Consider the following 18,444-nt stretch of genomic DNA (forward strand, 5'->3'; position numbering starts at 1 on the left):
CTACACTGTACTCTTTTCTTCAATGTAGTGTGATCTTGGAGTTGGTATATTTAATTTTTCAGGGGGTGTTGGGGGTGCAGGGTGTGTAGCCCCCCTGCAAACGTGAGGGAATACAAACTTTGTCAGCTGTTGTTGCTTTTTGTTTTCAGTACTTTGGGAGTCGGTGTTATAAGTTTCAGGCATTTAAGTATTCAACGTTATGGTCTCAAGATTTTAGTCTTCGTTATTATGAAAATTTGATATTCAAAAGTACATCTATATATATATATAGAGAGAGAGAGAGAGGTTTCATTTAAATTTTGTATGTTGTGATTTGATCAATGTAATTAAAAGAAATAAAGGGGTAGGTTCATGCAAAAACTCATCTGGCAAAGCTTATGTGAAAATGTGTATTGTGTGCAAGGTATGTAATGCAAAGTGTTTGTATTTGTACCATATTTCTATATTAATTAAAGTGTGAACATTCTATTTGATCTTTTGTGTCATGTGATGTTTGCATAAGAATATTTAAAGACACAATCCTGTCTGACCTCTTATTTCTTCAAAAAACACTGTCTGTATAAAAAGCACGACTAGGGAAATAAATCTACAGAAATAAATAAGTAAGACTTACTTTAAGAATGGTATATTTCCAGACTATGAAATATTTCACCACTACAGGTCAAACAAAGTACTACCCTGGCATTCACAAGTTTATACCAGAGTTATCATATATGGTCTTGATTTATTAATTGAAAAGAAAGACATAAAGTTCCAGGAGTGACTGCTTAAAGGTGAATACGATCCCAGTAATCACTTGTTTAATATTATATCTATGTTCCCGTGTTCCTAAAACATAGCTCCAAAGAACAATGAAAAGCAATGCACAAGACATTCCTTACTCAGACTAGTAAACCCAATTCAAAAATCTTATAGAAAAATTGCATTTACAGTATCCCATTCAAATAAATAAGAAACAATAATTCAAACAAAATAAAATATGTAAAACTGATAACTGGGATATGTAGTGATCTATATTGTCTGTTACATGGTGTAATACCTTAAATTTTGTGTAATGAAGGGCCATAGGATATACACAAATGAACCCTTAAGGACATACAGTGTTTCAGCTATATGGTTTCTGAATGGCCATGACTTTTTAATTTTTAAGTCTTTATGTGTACATTCAGGCTAAACCATACACATTCCTTAAACATATATGAACTACTTTACATACGGACAGTGTTCACTAGCATGTAAAACAAATAATATAGACTATTTAAGCAATGTTATCATTTAACTAAATAATGCCTGTCCCAGTTCTCCCCAAAGAGGTCATCAGCACTGAATCATAGCTAGGTCATCTGTTACACTACACAGTTCAGCAAAGTGGCAACCCCAGTTCAAAGCTGACTAGCTAAAAAATGGACCTTTTCAAAGTAGACAACCAAAATGCATTTTCTGTATTCCTATAACTATAGCAAAGCAAACATTTCCAGTTTAATCATTCAGTTAGTTAACTTTATTTCCTTTAAGAAAGCAACAGTTTTCTTGTTAAAATGCAATCAGTATGTGAGTAAAACAGTTACCTGTTTAAACTGTGTTGGCCAAAAACTACATATGATATACAAAAGACTGCCTTTGACACTATTTCCCATGCAGTCATTATTGATAGACTTGTAAATCTGAATATCAGTTCTTATGTTGTGTGGGTGATAGCCAACCTGTCTGAGAGAATCTATGTGGTTAGAGTCACAGATGCTACTTCTTAAAGCAAAAAAAATTATCAGTGGAGTACCAAAGGGCTCAGTTTTGTACCCTCTCTTATCTGACATCTATTTCCCAGACCTTCAGTCCAACACATCTGGCCCATGGTTGTCTAGGTTTGCACACAACTGTAAATTAGGTATTGTGATTTGATTTTGTACTGATGTATAATTGCTCCAACATAGGTTAGACCATGATGACAATCGATGCAAAGACAATGGTCTCCAATAAAATGAGAACAGAGAAGTAAAATTAATGTTGGTAAATAAAACAGTTTTCCTTCCCATATAGGTGATACGGTCCTCTAATCAGTCATTGATTTATGGGATACAGATGATAACACCTTATCTTTTAACCACCCTGCCCCTGCAGTAGGTCAGAAACCCCACTGTCTGGCTGATCTAATTTCCAAAAACACCTCTTGTAGATGCAAAGACGTCTGAAATCCCCTTTACTTATATCTCATTAGAATGATTATTGGATATAACGCTCATTTTGGCATGTATTTGTCTAAACATATTATTCATCTAGAGAGATCTAGGAGAGTCATAATGAAAAAGGCAAAAGCATCTTCTATACCTCACTATTCAAAGATTATGCCAAGACTAATCTACTAAAACTGAGCTGTGACCTGGCTAAACTCAGATACTCCTCCAACTTGATGACCCCACTGCTTATGTGAAATTCTTTACTGCCAAATGAATAGTTGCATAGATGCATCTGTGCCCGTCAAGGTAAATACAGTGCAAAATTCAATATAAACCTCTATGGTAGAATCCAAACATAAGCAGGTTTTATAAAAAAAAAGTATTGCATATAAAATAAATGTAACTCCCAAGATGCAAAAAAAAAAAAAAAAAAACAAAGCAAAACTTTTGCTAAACTTAACAGGGAACTCAGGACTGTAAGCAAATCAAACAAAGCCAGATATGAGATAAAAAACTGCAACCTAGACAAAGGACAACCACAAAGCCTTTTTTAACTATATTAGAAAGCTTAGAAACAATTCCCAGAATTATGTAGAGCTAATAGTAAATGATATCACATACTCAGACCCACACAACATAGCCAGTCTACTAGTCTATAAATTTAGCTCTACCTTCAGCCCTTCCCTGTACCACATTCCCAGATCTGATACCCACATCTATATCCCCTTTAAATCTTCCATGAAAAATTCCTCAAGGCACTATTCAATGCCAAGGACATTACCTGTATGGACTTCGTTCACATACCCGGCTGCATACTGCCCAGACTGAAACAAGACCCCTGACAGAGTACATTCAATGACAGCCCCCAACAGACTTTGCACCAGATGAATAAAAGACAGTAATTGTCATCCCCTTGCAGAAAAGGTTATGGTGTTAAGGCCATGGACTAAAGCTATATGCCAAGTAATCTATAATAATAATATCCTTTGGCAAGCAATGTCCCTTGTAACTATCATATTGGGAAAAAACTGATCCAGTAGTTAGAGGCATGGGTACCTATACAGACAACAAACTGACTTTGATCACCATGTATCCATTATTGCATAAAGTGTTTTTTTTATTGCACAACTTCTTACTAAGGTATGGCATCCAGGTCCAGGTATATGATCATTCCTATGTATTCCACATTCAGTGAGTTTAATGGTCCCTTCAGTATACAACTATCCAAACATTTGACACAGCTGTAATGCCCATAATGCTTTCTTACTAAGAAGGTCAAGGGGCTAAATTATAAAAAATATGCAAGACCATTCCAAAGCCTTGCTCCTCTTCTTGCTGTTATACAGGCTACTGAGGAGTGATCTCTTCCTCATGTGCAGAGCCTCAACAGTCCTATTAGACCTACTGCATATTCAGAACTCCAGTGGTGGCACAAACACCCTCTCAAGAGATCTAAATCATTTTGCAATACAAAAGGAATATGGTGGTGGGCTAGATATGTATAACAGATAACACCACATCTTTGGAATTGCCTTCCTCTCCACGTAAAGCAAAGAACTTCTCTTACACTATTCAAAGTAATCTGGATAAATGGGAAACTATAAATTCATCCCTGGTTTAGCACCCTTGTCTCTCATGGATAGGGATACTATGTAAATCTTCTGCTCATCTCTGGAGTATATGCACTTAAAATATTAGGGTTACAAACTTCATGTGAATGCATGGTTATACTTCTAAAGAGCCTCACTCAATAGCCTATTAAGTACTTATGAAACTATGAATGGCCTCAATAATCTTGGTAATCAGGACAAACTGGCTGCCCTCTCTTAGCACTCAGTCTTCTTCACTGAGATCTATATATAACCTTTTGGGCCATGAGAGATCTGACCCTATTTTCAGAAGAAATAGTTCCATAAATACCTGGTTAAAGGAACTAGGCCTTTATCAACAGATGAATTAGACATTTTGGTGTGATAGACTCATATCCCAACTCAAATCCCAGCTCTGGAATAAACTTCTACTGCATGTCAAGCAAAGCAGCTCCGAGTCACCTCAGACTATCAACAGAACTTAGACTGCAAAATGGCCTGATGCCATTTTAGCTCTCTGTGGGTTAATGTAAATGTACACCAAGGTTTGATACTACACTGTTTACCACTTATGTTGAATATATGCTCAGTTCTTGTGGAGGTTTCAAGCTAATTCAATGTGCTGTGGACTCCACTATCATCTTCTGTCACAGGCCACCAGAGTCTGTTAATATCAAACTTGAACCATCATTTCATTCCATGCATTCATCACTCATCTTCATTTGTCTACACCTCAGTGCATTGAAAAACAAGTCTTTAATTTTCTTTGTCAGGCCATTTTCACTGCCACTTCTAATAACCGTGACCCACCACCTCCTATACCTTCATTAACTGCTAACTGATTGAAAATAATAATTAAAGCTGTTCACTCAGCCATCATAAAAGAGGTTGCTTTAGCTAAGACCGTTGTTTACTTTATTGCTAAGCTCTTAAAATCCGACATCCAGGTAACAAATGCAATCACTTAGACCAAGATAAGACCAGGTAAATGCTACAATGCCAGAACATTCTGAACAGTGCCATTTTAGCCACTACACCAAACTACATACTTCTCTCACTTATTTACTCTTTTGTTTCTTAATTATTTTATTGAAGCTTTCAGCATCAAAACAGTAATGAATAACATTAGAAATATAAACAGTTACATGACTAAGAAAACAACAAAAATACAATATAAAAACAACAAAAACAACTATTTACAAAGGTGTCTACTATACAACAAAAGTTCTAGAAAAAGAGAAAAATCAAATAATAACTGTAATTATTTAATTATTAAAGTCTGTTTATCCAACAGTTCTTTGAATTTCAACCACATATTACACAAAGATTTGTTTTGATCGTGATAAGTTTACATTGACATATTTCAGTTGCAATGTTTAAGAATTCTTTCATAGTAGGAGTAGACACATTTTTCACATTTTTTTTCTTGGTATTGTTAAGATGCTCCATAAAAGAGGGTGCTTTATTGTTGTAACAGATGCAGGAAGTGATACATTAAATAAAATGAGAGATTTAGTTAACATAAATTTATCATTGAAAAACACATGTACAAATATTTTATAGTATCCCAATATGGCTTAAGCATTATGCAATCAATAAACACGTGTTACCAGTCAGCTATAACATTCAATTTACATCTCCAATATCCTATATCTTTTTTGTACATTAGCTCAGTTATATGTGGTATAATGAAAATTTTGTGCATGAACTTCCAAGAAAATATTCTCTAGTTTGGTGAGGAAGTGGTTTGTTTTGATGATAGTGTTCATTTTTTTTATCAGCTTCACTTGGAGATCTGTTGTTAATAAGTCTAAAATAATCCCAATAATTGGCTTTCTCTATAGTATTTTCTTGAATCCTTATTCACTTTTTATATTTTGAATATAATTTGAGCAAAACTGAGTATGAGTTGTTAAAGAAATTATGCGCTGACCAAACAATAAGGGTCATGAAACCCGATAAGGGTGGAGGGGTTGTTATTATGTCCAGGGTTGAATACAATAACCTTATGAATAGCATGTTATTTGATGAAAGCATTCATGAAGAATCTTCTTTGAATATGGTGAATATTTCATATGCATAGATAGAATACTTACTGAAAGATATGTATGACCAGGGGGCTATCAGTCATGATGCATATAAATTTTTGTGCTGTAAATTCCCTATTGTTCCAGGGATTTTCAGATTACCAAAAATTCACAAAGACTTGACTGACCCCCCCCCCCCCTTCAGACCCATAGTTAATGCCTCTAAAGCTAAGGTGCACCCATTGGGAAAGTACATAGACTTACAACTAAAGAAAAGTGTAAAGGCGCAGGGACATTTGTGTAAAGATTCCTGTGCTTCCTGAGTAAAGTTCAAAATCTAACCTATGGGGAGGACATAGTATTCTTGACTATTGATGTAATCAATTTATTTCATGTAAAAAACAAGTAATCTCTGTGGTATCCCCGAAGTCTCAAAGCAACCCACTAAAGTGTAGTGGGTCCAAAAACAAGACAGTGTAAGAAACTTCTTTGTGTTGAAGATTTTCAGTCCATATATTTCTAGTTAATCACTGCATATTAATCAGATCAGACAATAGTAGTAGAAGTAGAGAACTTAAACTCGTCTTAAGTCAAAACAAAAAAAAAACAAAAAATAATAATAGAAAATATATAATTGTACAGCATTACTAAGTATTCGAAAGTAATCCAAGCAAGGCAGGCAGTCTGTTTCCAGTCAAAAATCCTTTATTAAGTATACAGACAAGTGATCCAAGTAAAACAAAAATAGAGTAATACTTTCCTCACAAGCTTTCTAAATATATATATACTTTTTATCAGACATGGGAGTGGTTTATTGTGCTGTAAACAGTGTTATTGATACACATGTTAAATTCACATCCCTTCCCCCATCAGTGTGACATTCGAGCTGGTCCTGCCCTACTTAGTAGCTGTCATAATAATATATAAAAACCTTTATGTACTTTAAATCAAATTTATAATGATGTGGTACCTCTTATTTAACCAGATTATTAAGTAGATTATTAAGTCTGTGATTTTATCCAAGACAATATATTACATGGCTGGAAATATATCAGTCTTAGTTCATTTGGCAATCAAAAAATATATATAAATATATACATATACGTTTTGCATGTAAAAATCAATTTCTATTTTCATAAGCTATTGTTAACAAAGATCACTTTCGTCCTTCTAGACTTCTTCAGGTCTGTGTACAAGAACCCTAAAAACAATCTATAAAAAAAACTGTAAAAATATGTATAATTGTATAATTAGTTAGTATTGTTATTACACATCATTTTGAATAAAGTGGAAAAAAGGAACCAGAAAAAAATAAAAATAAGAAAAAATGTATGCATGATGATGGAAACAAAATATACACTTAAATTTCAACTGATTTAAAATGATATTTAAAACCAGTTTGTAGACTAGTTCCAGTGCACTTTTAATTGAACAGTAGTAGTTTAGTCCAGGCTTCCTAAAAGAGTTCAGCTTTAATTGCCACATGAGTTCATGTTTCTCCAGAATATTCGGGATGTCTCCTTCAAGATCACCCATCACTATGCGATCCAGGATCTGGAACTTAAAACCTGTGTGTCTTTTATGAAGAGAAAGGTGTTTGGCTAGTGCATTATTTTTACATCCATAGCGGATTTCTGACATGACACGAAATCCTACGCTCCAGTTTATTTATTGTCTTGGCCACATAGAATGCATTACATTTATTGCACTGTGCCCTGTAAATTACTTTTGTAGTGTTACAATCACCCCCTGCACTGGTTTTAATGATATTCTTTAAATAAGGGCAATAAAACCTTGCTGTATAAATATACAAAATGTACAATTAGTTTCACATCTTTTAGTGCTTTTCTCATATGGTCTAGGTTTAAATTCAACAAAACTTCTAATGTTCCTGGCATTCCTATACACAAATGATGGGGCTTCACCTAAAATGTTAATCAGAAATGGGTTTCCTGTGACAATGTCCCAGTTTTCTTCAATAATATTTTTGATACTGTGATAATCCAAAGTGTATGTCAGGATGCAGCTATTTTTGCATTTGTTATTCTCTGTGGAATTACTTAACATTTTTCTACTGGGGAGGTTGAGTGAAGGTGCTTCAGTCCTTTTCAGTTCTATAATGGGTTCCAGGATGTTTTTTAACATCTGACTTTCATAGCCTCTCACTAGAAAATCATTCTCTAAGTTGTTCAAGTTTCTCAAAAATGGTTCCATCTCTGTGGTAATTCTAGCTAATCTATAGCCTTGGGACTTCACTACATTATACTTGGTTTTTGTAGAATGTCCTCGTTGGTTTTCTGAATAGATCAGTGGTGATTCTGTTATTTTTGGTGTCCTTGGAAATCTGCATATCTAAGAAAGTGGTTGAAGTACAGCTATGGAAAGAGGTAAACTTCAGGAAGGGGGTTGTTTGATTGAGGTAAGTGATAAAAATCTCCAAGCTGCAAGGTGTCACCTTCCCACACAATAAAGATGTCATCAATAAAACTTAAATAGCATGTGATATGCTGCATGTAGTCTGTGTTGTTTAACACAAAGTTCTCCTCCCATTTGCTCAGGGCTATGTTAGCTATGCTAGGAGCCATGGCAGCCCCCATTGCTATACCAGTTTTTTGTTTGTAGTGTTTGCCATTGAAAGTAAAGAAATTGAAGTCCAGTACAAGATTAATGAGCTTGCTTAACCCTGATTATGTTTCTTAAAAGACTCCATAGCTGCTGTTATACAGTAATTGTGAGGGAGCACTGTGTACAAGGATTCCACATCAATAGTAGAATAGAATGAACCAATGAATAGAACATGCTGGAGGGATAGATTCCCTTCGCAGAGACTTCCCTTACTATGGAACAGGGTCCCGATCTACATAAGACAGAGCCTCTCACTATCACTCTTCAAGAGGAACCTTGATGAGTGGATGGGTAACAGAAAGTTCACACCGGGGATCACACCAACAGCACTACTAGATAGGGGTCAAGGGTACTAGCTGCTAGTACAAGGGTCTAGGGAACTACTAAAGGGGCAGTGAATACCGCACAACGTGGCTGGGCTAATATACACCTTTGGGCAGATAGCCCAGTACCAACCTATGAACCTATGAACCTAATAGTTAATAAAATACTGTCAGCTTCCACTGCAATGTTTTTTTTTATTTTCTTCAAAAACTCCATTGAATCTCTTATGTATGATTTATTCTTTTCTGCTAGAGGTTTCAGCAAGTAATCAATGTAAATGGCTGTGGCTTCAGTGAGGGAACCTTCACTTGCTACCACTGGTCTATAAGGTGGGTCTTCTCTGTTCATGTGTGGTTTGGGTATTCCAAAAAAGTAAGGTAAACGTGGGCATGGGCTCCATAAATAATTATAAAGATTTTTAGTGATAAGTTTTTCTTCCCATAATGTGGTGAGATTAGTGTTCTTTTTATGTCATCCATGGTAAATAACTCATAAAATCTGTTATCCTCCAGCATGTTCTCTATCTTTTAGTTGTAGCTAGTGGTATCAGTCACAAGTATACCTCCTCCCTTGTCTGCCTTCATTACACGCCTGGATTTATCATTGCCTACCTCAAGCAATGTTTTTCTTTCTCCCTGTATTAAGTTATAAAGTTTTTTCTTAGGAGGTTTTTTAAGCAGTTTCCTGATATCCATCTCACATTTCACTTCAAAAGCAGCTAGTGTTTAATGTAGTGGTGGACAATAGCTGCTAGGCCTTTTTATAGTTTCATCAATAGGCTTATTTTCAGTGTCATTACTTTTGCCATGAAACTGTACCCTTAAGTTGAGCTTCCTCACAAACATTTTAAGGTTTATCAGTACCTGAGCAACCTCACTCCTGCAGCTCGGTACAAAAGTAAGTCCTTTGGACAACACACTTATTTCCTTTTCAGTCAGTGCTTTAACAGAGTGGTTCCAGATAAGATTGATATATTTCCAGCCATGTAATATATTGTCTTGGATAAAATCACAGACTTAATAATCTACTTAATAATCTGGTTAAATGAGAGCTACCACATCATTATAAATTTGATTTAAAGTACATAAAGGTTTTTATATATTATTATGACAGCTACTAAGTAGGGCAGGACCAGCTCGAATGTCACACTGATGGGGAAAGGGATGTGAATTTAACATGTGTTCCAATAACATTGTTTTACACAATAAACCACTCCCATGTCTGATAAAAAGTATATATATATATATATATATATATATATATTTAGAAAGCTTGCGAGTAAATTATTACTCTATATTTGTTTTCCTTGGATCACTTGTCTGTGTACTTAATAAAGGATTTTCAACTGGAAACAGACTGCCTGCCTTGCTTGGATTACTTTCGAATCCTTAGTAATGCTGTACAATTATATATTTTCTATTATTATTTTTTGTTTTGTTTTGTTTTGACTTAAGACGAGTTTAAGTTTGCTACTTCTACTACTATTGTCTGATCTGATTAATATACAATGATTAACTAGAAATATATGGACTGAAAATCTTCCACACAGAGAAGTTTCTTACACTGTCTCAATTTATTTAATGTCATTCCCCATGAGCTTGAGATGGAATGGTTCCAGGATTATTTATACAATTCATGTGAATTGTCAAACACTGAAGTATATGTTCTATGCACCGTAATGGAAACTGTTTTGAAATGTAACTATGTTTATTTTAAAGGTCAATACTATCACCAGACTTGTGGGGTGGCAATGGGGGTGGCTTGTGCCCCCATTTTTTCTAATATAGTCATGATCGAATGGGAGAGGAGATTTCTTTGGGTGTCTGAATTTGCACAACAATGGGCCACGTATTGTAGATTTTTAGATGATGTGTTTATTGCATGACAGGGACCCCATAGAGAAATTGAAAAAGTCATTGATTACTGTAATAAGAATACCACCTTTCTTAAATTCACATATACTGTTAATGATGAAAAAATCAATTATTTAGATGTTGAAATATGTTGAAAGATGAGGTTAATAAGAGATATGTGAGTAACATTTACAGGAAACGCACCCATTCAAACAGTATGTTACACTTTAACAGCTGTTACCCACTACATAATAAGAAGGGGATTATAAAAGGACAATATATACATCCTGCACGCATGATTTCTGAAGAGCATGATTTTAACATTGAGTGTCAAAAATTAAAGGATATGTTTATTAGGCGGGGGTACCCCATTTCTATGATTCAGAAGGTTATCTTGGAAGTCAAGGAGAAGAGGGAATGGGAGTCATTAAGCCCATTTTGTGAGATATTGAGGCTGGAGGGAATACAGTGCTGTGCAATGAAGAAGCTGGTGTCAACAATAAACAGAAGGTTTCTCGTGTTTTTGTCACCACTTTTTGCAATGAACACAAAGGGATTGGTGACACTTTAAGAAAAAGTTGGGGTATTTTTTCATGTTTTGATGGGATACTCGAACAAGTGGGGACAGCCCCTAAGGTATTTAGGAGGAGGAGAACTATCAAAGACCTCCTTGAATGGAATCCCATTAGGGACATGGGAAGAAAAAAATTATGGCACCTTTAAATGTGGTTCATACCCACAATGTACACATATTAGGGAAGGTGATAGTTTATGCATCAATGACATAGATTTGAAGTCTAAATCCCATTTTAACTACAATACTAAGGGTTTAGTGTATGTGTCTATGTGTACATGTTGTTTGTGATTCTATGTGGGAAAAACCCAAAGGCGCTTTAAGCAACACCAGCTTGATATCAGACATCTAAAAGAAAGTAATGCCCTAGCAAAGCATGTGAAAGAATATCCCAGTCATAAGTTTCAATATGCTGGGTTAGAACTAGTGGGAAAAAAACCCGGGGGGGGGGGGGTCCATGGAAATATACATTAGAGGCTCAGGAATTAAAATGGCAAATTAGGTTGCTGCCTTTAACACCCCTGGGTTAAATGAATATGCAAGTATTTCTTGTATTTTGAAACTAAAGTCCAGTAATGTCTAGGTATTATATAATTTTCATATAAACGTTTTTCAGGCATGCATTTCTATGATTGCATTTCAAAAATGTTAACATTGGTTTTATGTCTAACAACAGTTTACTGTTTGATTTTTAACTGTGAAGTTTTGTCATACAATGAAATAGTTAATTTATTAGGGAGGGGAAGATTTAGTTAAGTGGTCAGATGACTGCAAATATGGATATAAGGTGTGCTATTTGAATTTTTATTTGAATCTTTGGAAGTCTTTGGTTATAGACAGACAAAAGCACTTATTTCATTGGATTAATAAACCTGTTTTTATTGGGACATCGTGATGGTTTCTTTTGCTACCTTGGATCAGAACAGTGCATTTTGTCGATTTACTGGTTCTTAGTTTATGGTGTGTAAGTCTAAAATAATCCCAATAGCTTTCTCTATAGTATTTTCTTGAATCCTTATTCACTTTATATGTTTTAGATAGAAATTCTTTCCCTATTTTATTCTGGTGTATCAGGATATATAAAAGATCAGTAAATTTTTGGAATGAGTTTCTCACTGTTGGTTGCGTTAAATTAATCTTATGATCAACTAATTGTCTACAGTTTTGAATTTCTAGCCACATATTGTTGCTTAAATCAAACTTATCTATAATATGGTCAATATTTTGTAATTTCTCACTATCCAACAACTAATACCAATATATCAATTTTTTATCCTTAAATGTAATCATTGTTGTTAGGTTGATTGTATTCATATTATTTTGGGTGTAAGCTATAAGAAATAATAAATAGAGCCATGCTTTATATTCTGGATTCTTGTAAATAAATTTTTTAAAGGTGACTAATATCATGTTAATATAATAAGAATTGATTGATTTACTTTTACTTTCTGAGAACATATTTACTCTTTTGACCTCTTCACTTCTATTTTTCTTTGTTAATTCACAAAATTGAGCAGGCTTGTAACAGAATTTGTAGATTTCACCAATGAAATATAACAGAACGTACCACTGTTTTTCTTTACATAGTCAACACTGATTTGAGTTAGCTTGTCACCTTTCTGTCACTCAGTTATCCTTTGTTCACATATTATTACTTTCCAAAATATATCCTTCATTATTTCAGACCATTTCACCAAAGCCCAGGAGTGTTAGTCAGTCATATATTGACAATCTGTAAATACTGCAATATGTATGGACAACAGAAGCAAAATAAACCAAAAATCACAACGTCAGATATTTAATGATAGAACTTTCAGATAAAATCCTTCATCCGAAAGCTCTGTCATTAAATATTTGACGTTGTGATTTCACGTTGGTTTATTTTGCTTCTGTTTGCTTCTGCGTATTCTCCTTTACTATTTACTTCAGCTGTGGTTTTTGATATGTATGGACAAACCAGCATTCCTGTTATACATGAGGAACCGTAGAATAACTTGCCATTCTGCAAACATTCTATAATAGACAAGAAGCTTTTTTTCAAGTCCCCACTTAAAATGCGTCATATAAAACTAGGTTTCTGTTTGTTATAGCACCTAATTCTCTGATAACAGCACAATCTAATACCTTATCACCTGATTAAAGGATAACAACAAAGGTCAGGGACTACTGAGCATGCTATCAGTAGGTCACAAAAGGTAACAGAACAGTTGCTAGGTGAATTGACATTCTGGGCATTTGCTCTGCTTCAGGAGAAAGAAAAGCTTTTCTGTATTCTGCTCCTGTGTAAGTCTAGTCAAAGTTACTGAATTGTCACAATAACAGAGCTGCAGAGGACCAGCACACACAGCATAGTTGTTTAAATGAATGACTACCATTGAATACTGTCATGCCAGTACCTGAACGAATGTGCCGACACAGTGCAGGTGCTGCTCTTCCACAAGATCACATTGACAGTCATGCTCCCTAACAGCTTATACCTGAGAAAGCCATGCCTTCACCCTCACTCTTATTATAGCATTTTAATTGGAATCCTTCTACAGAAAGAATATGAAAGAAAAAAAATTATCGTATACTAACACTCTTTTGTATCTACACACCAATCTGATCATATCAGCTTTCATCTGATTGATGATGTAACAAATAATATTTCACAATATTATATATTTTGATGTTAATTTAACAACTTTGGCAAACAGAAGCTAAACCTAGCTCTCTTAAAATCACTCACAACATTTTGCAATGTCTTCCTAGCACCAACATGAACAGGTATATAAACTTTTCCATAACATGATTATCCCAAACATGGCTTGCTACCTTCACTTTTCCTACCCTAAGCTTCCTACCCATAATTCCTTGCCATGGTTAGCATTTATTACCTGGGGCCTTGCCTTTGCTCATCTGTGTTGTATCAATCATTTTTTATTGTCACTGTACATTTCCTGACTTTTGGTGAGGGAATTATCCATGTTGTTTTCATCTCTTCATAGCACCCTTAAAAAATATAGCAAAATTAGAACCATGAAACCATGTCACTATCTAAAAGCAGCTGAACTAGTTAACCATGTTTATGAATAAGTGCATGTATGGGAAGTGATACCACTTAATGCCCATTTTATGCTTTTGGGTTAGAAGTTTAAAAATCATCAAATTTAAATGTTTTGTTCACCTACCAACAGAAAGGAATAAAATATTTTGCATATTTCATGCATTTTATTTAGTTATTTAGTTATACACTTGATAACTGGGTTGTCCACTAGTCACATGTATACCTTTTCAGGGGTGACCTGAGAGCACTGTCTGGTTAAGTGATTTGCACAGAGTCACAGAGCAGACAAGTGGAGATGTAGAGAGTTAAACCTTAAACCTTGGACAATAGGAAGTAACTGCTCAAACCAATCGTCTATGCTTATACCTTAAGGAGTACATTGTACAGAGAGGCATACTTTAACAGACATATACCTCCCTCAGGTTCCAGTCCAGCTGATGATCAACAGCTTGTTTCAACTGCCCCTGCTATAAATGCCCTTACTGCCTTCTGGGGTTGGAACCACCACAGTCATTAGTGGGTTTGGGAAGGCAGGGAGAAACACAGAGTGGATTATTCTAACAGTATCACATACTATCATAGTATATGGGGGAATTTTGCAATGCCCTAAACGGGCAAAGCTGCTTGGCCAGGCATCTGTTGATGGCACTGAGCTGTGCCTCATGTTTTTTTCAGACTCAAACTTTGCATAGGTTCTGTGCTTGAATGGATGACATGTAATTATTCAAATTTCAAATTAGATAAGACCAAAGCTATCCTAGTACATGTCACTGTTTGTCCATCTAACATTACAATGTGCACTTTGTTATTTACTTATGAAGGGAATCACTTGAAATTTGTTTCCCAGTTCAGGATCTGGACACTGTTATCAACATGACTGACTTTGAAGGACTAGGTGTCAGCCACCCTCAAGACATCTTATTTCCAATAGAAAAACATTTCCTGGATGAAGTGCAATATTCCATTATTGGACCTTTGGAGAGAGATTCATGGCCCTAGTGTTTTTTGCCTCAGTTATTGAAATGCTGTTTACCTTTGGCTTGCAAATGGTGAGCTATGACAGATAGTCATAGCTTCAAACTACTCATAAAGGAATACCTTACTCAACAATGGCTATGCTCCTGTAATACTCCTGGCTAGTATCTCATGCCATCAGTCAAATGTTTCGTTTCTGTTATCTTCTCCTTGTCTTACTTTTACCAAATGAAAATACCACAATGGCTTAATTTAATTATGTATCTAATGATTTTCATATTACTGTCTGTAGTAAGGCTTAGGAAATTTAATTTTTTCTGTTTACATTCTCTTTTTGTAAATTGTGACCGTAGGCAACTGTTAAACTTTTTGTATATTATTTGTAAATCTTTGTAACATTTTTGTAATCTTTTTTTTGTACTATTTTCATGGAGTTTTTCTCCCCAGGTCTCCACTGAAAATGGGCTACTTGCCCGCCCAGATACTACCCAGTTAACAAATGTAAAATAAATAAATAAATAAATAATGTAGCTCGTCTGTAATGGGAGCAGACCTTAGTAGACAGGTGTTTGATAGGACCACCTTGGATGTCTCACATCACACCCGTGCTGCAGCATCTGTACTGTTTGCTGGTACAATCAGATGTGCATTTAATATTCTTAGCCACACCTACTAAGCCATGAATAGTCTGGGTCCTGCTTACCTGAAGGAGTTACTAAGATCTGATGTCTCATAGCTCAAGTCATTCGGTTAAGAGCTGCTGGTGGTTTTTAGGGCCCAGTTGGAGATTTCTGGTAGGGCTTGTTTTACATATCTTGCTTTGGTCATTTGAAACCAGCTGCTATCCCCGAGTCAACACAGGAGTTGGAGTCTTCCTTTAGGAAATCTCTGTAAGTTCAATTATTTAGGAGGATTTATTATGGCTCTGGTAATGGCAGTCATTTCACTTTCAGAACATCAAATTTTAAAATCATAATTTAATTAATTATTTTTTCGTTTAACTTTTATATTATTTTTCTTAGTACTCATTTATTGCAGTTTAATTTACTAATTTTTATTTTCTTTTACATTATATATGTTGTTACTTTATTATTTTGTTGTGCTGTTTTCATAAACCACTTTGTTGCATTTTTACCATTAATTGCAATTATTGTTTTAAATATGTAAAATACTTAGAATTAAAGAATATTTTAATATTGTAAGTAAGTAAATAAATATAGAAAAAAGTTGTATTATAATATATCAAAAGATGTATGTTTTGGAGCTTTTGTTCTTAAGCCTCCACTAAAGATGAACTCTGTTCAGCTGAATTCCTCAGATGATAAATGGAAAGAAATAGAATAAATAACTGAATGCTTATATAAATGTTTCTGCTTTCTTAGTAAAAACACAGTTGTCAATGGCTTCATTTACTGCAGATTAAGTACCCCTTTTACTCAGACCGTGAGCTACACTTTGCTTCCCTTAACTGAAAAGACAATCTTTTCTTAAGAATTTGAAGAAAGAGACACACCTGTAAATGTTACCATTTAGAAAAGCATATAGGAACATGCAGTATAATACATTATACATGTATATCGGGAGAATGGAGACAACAGAATCCCTTGTCACAGACTCTCCAATAAGTGTTCAAGCACCTCTCGTATAACACAGTTTTATTCTGTGAATGAACAGCACAACTAATACTCCAAATACTGACAGCACATAAATTGGAAGGAAGTTAAAAAACTGGTTGTAAAGAACTGGTTAAGCTCTTTCACCCATGTATACAGTAAGATACCCCACTCCTTTTGTTTGTCTATCTGGATACATATATATACAAGAAGGAGGGCAGCTTCAATTCCAGAATATACAGAAAGAAGACTTTTTCCAATGACTATTTGGAATACAGTAGTTGCCATCCGGTTAATATGAAACACAACATCTACAAAGGGCAATGCATACGTGCTGCCCGTATGACATCAGATGCAAAGATGATGGTAGAGGAAATTAAGTTTATAACTGAGCTGTTTCTAGAGAGAGGCTATCCATCGAAAATGTTATCAGACATAGGACAACATGTAATACGAGAATGGGGCACTAAGTATAAACCTTTATTAGGATCTGGATTTGAGACTAAACAGGTGAAGAATGTGGGGAACAATTATGACAATGAGACAATTTGTCATCAGAAATTCCTAATACTACAATACAGTCCAGTAGTAGACTAGGTAGTATATATTATAAACAAATTCTGGTATTTGATCTCCTGGGATTCCAGTTTGTTTGAATTAATGGGTCATAAACCTAGAATTGTTTATAAAATGGGAAGGAACATAAAAAATGCATTAGTCCACAGGACAGTAAGTGTAGGTAAGGTGTCAAAGAACATCAATTCTTCACATACCTTTAAATGTGGAGCATGCAATCAATGCAAATATATATATATGAAAAGAAAAGGATGATTATTCAGAATGAATTAAAAACATTAGTTAAATTCAAACGTGGTAATTGTAGAACAAAAATGCTTATATACTTGGCCAAGTGTTGTGAATGCACAAGCTATTATATAGGTAAGACGGAGAGATGTCTCAGACAGCGAATATATGATCATACATATTGTATTAGGAAGAAAGACCCCACAAATGCACTATACAAGCATATAGAAAGGATGGGGGATACACATAATTTTAAATTCGCTATTCTGGAAACAATTACAGTAGACCCAAGAGGTGGTGACTACAAAACTCTGTTAAGTTTCAAGGAAGTTTGGTGGCAACTTTATCTAGATGCCCCCCCAGGCCTCAATGAATACATTTCATGCAAGCCAATTTTGAAAATGACTTAACCATTTGTACAACTATAGGAGTCAGGGGGGAAGTGTATTCATTATCAAATTTATATTATGGAATTCATTCAGTTATTTAGTCATTTGAGTGAACTGGAATCAGATTTTTTACATTTCATCTTTTATGTATTTTTTCACACAATTTTTATTCACGATATTCATGTATTATTAGATTGTAATTATTAATGATAGTAGTTTTGTGAGTATTGATAGCATTAATTTTAGTCGTAATGTAATCAGTATTAATTAGGTTGGGTAGATTTATGTATATATAAGATATGGAGGGCAATTACACAGGTACATATAGTATTCAATCATAGATAGATTTATTATGACTTAATTTAGAGATACTCGATTTAGTTGGATATACACACATTCGTTTTCAATCTCCTTATACATTTATAAAGGGAAGCATTACTTTGTTAATAAT

General features: G+C 34.6%; 1 protein-coding gene across 4 annotated transcripts in view; it reads left to right on the forward strand.

Moving 5' to 3' along the window:
• COL8A2 (collagen type VIII alpha 2 chain) overlaps nt 1–18,444 on the forward strand; it is a 1,617,206-nt gene that overhangs the window by 522,093 nt on the left and 1,076,669 nt on the right. The window lies entirely within an intron of this gene.

Source organism: Protopterus annectens, chromosome 1.part2 (assembly GCF_019279795.1).
Source record: "Protopterus annectens isolate FY-2018-M chromosome 1.part2, PAN1.0, whole genome shotgun sequence".
Classification (NCBI taxonomy): Eukaryota; Metazoa; Chordata; order Ceratodontiformes; family Protopteridae; genus Protopterus; species Protopterus annectens.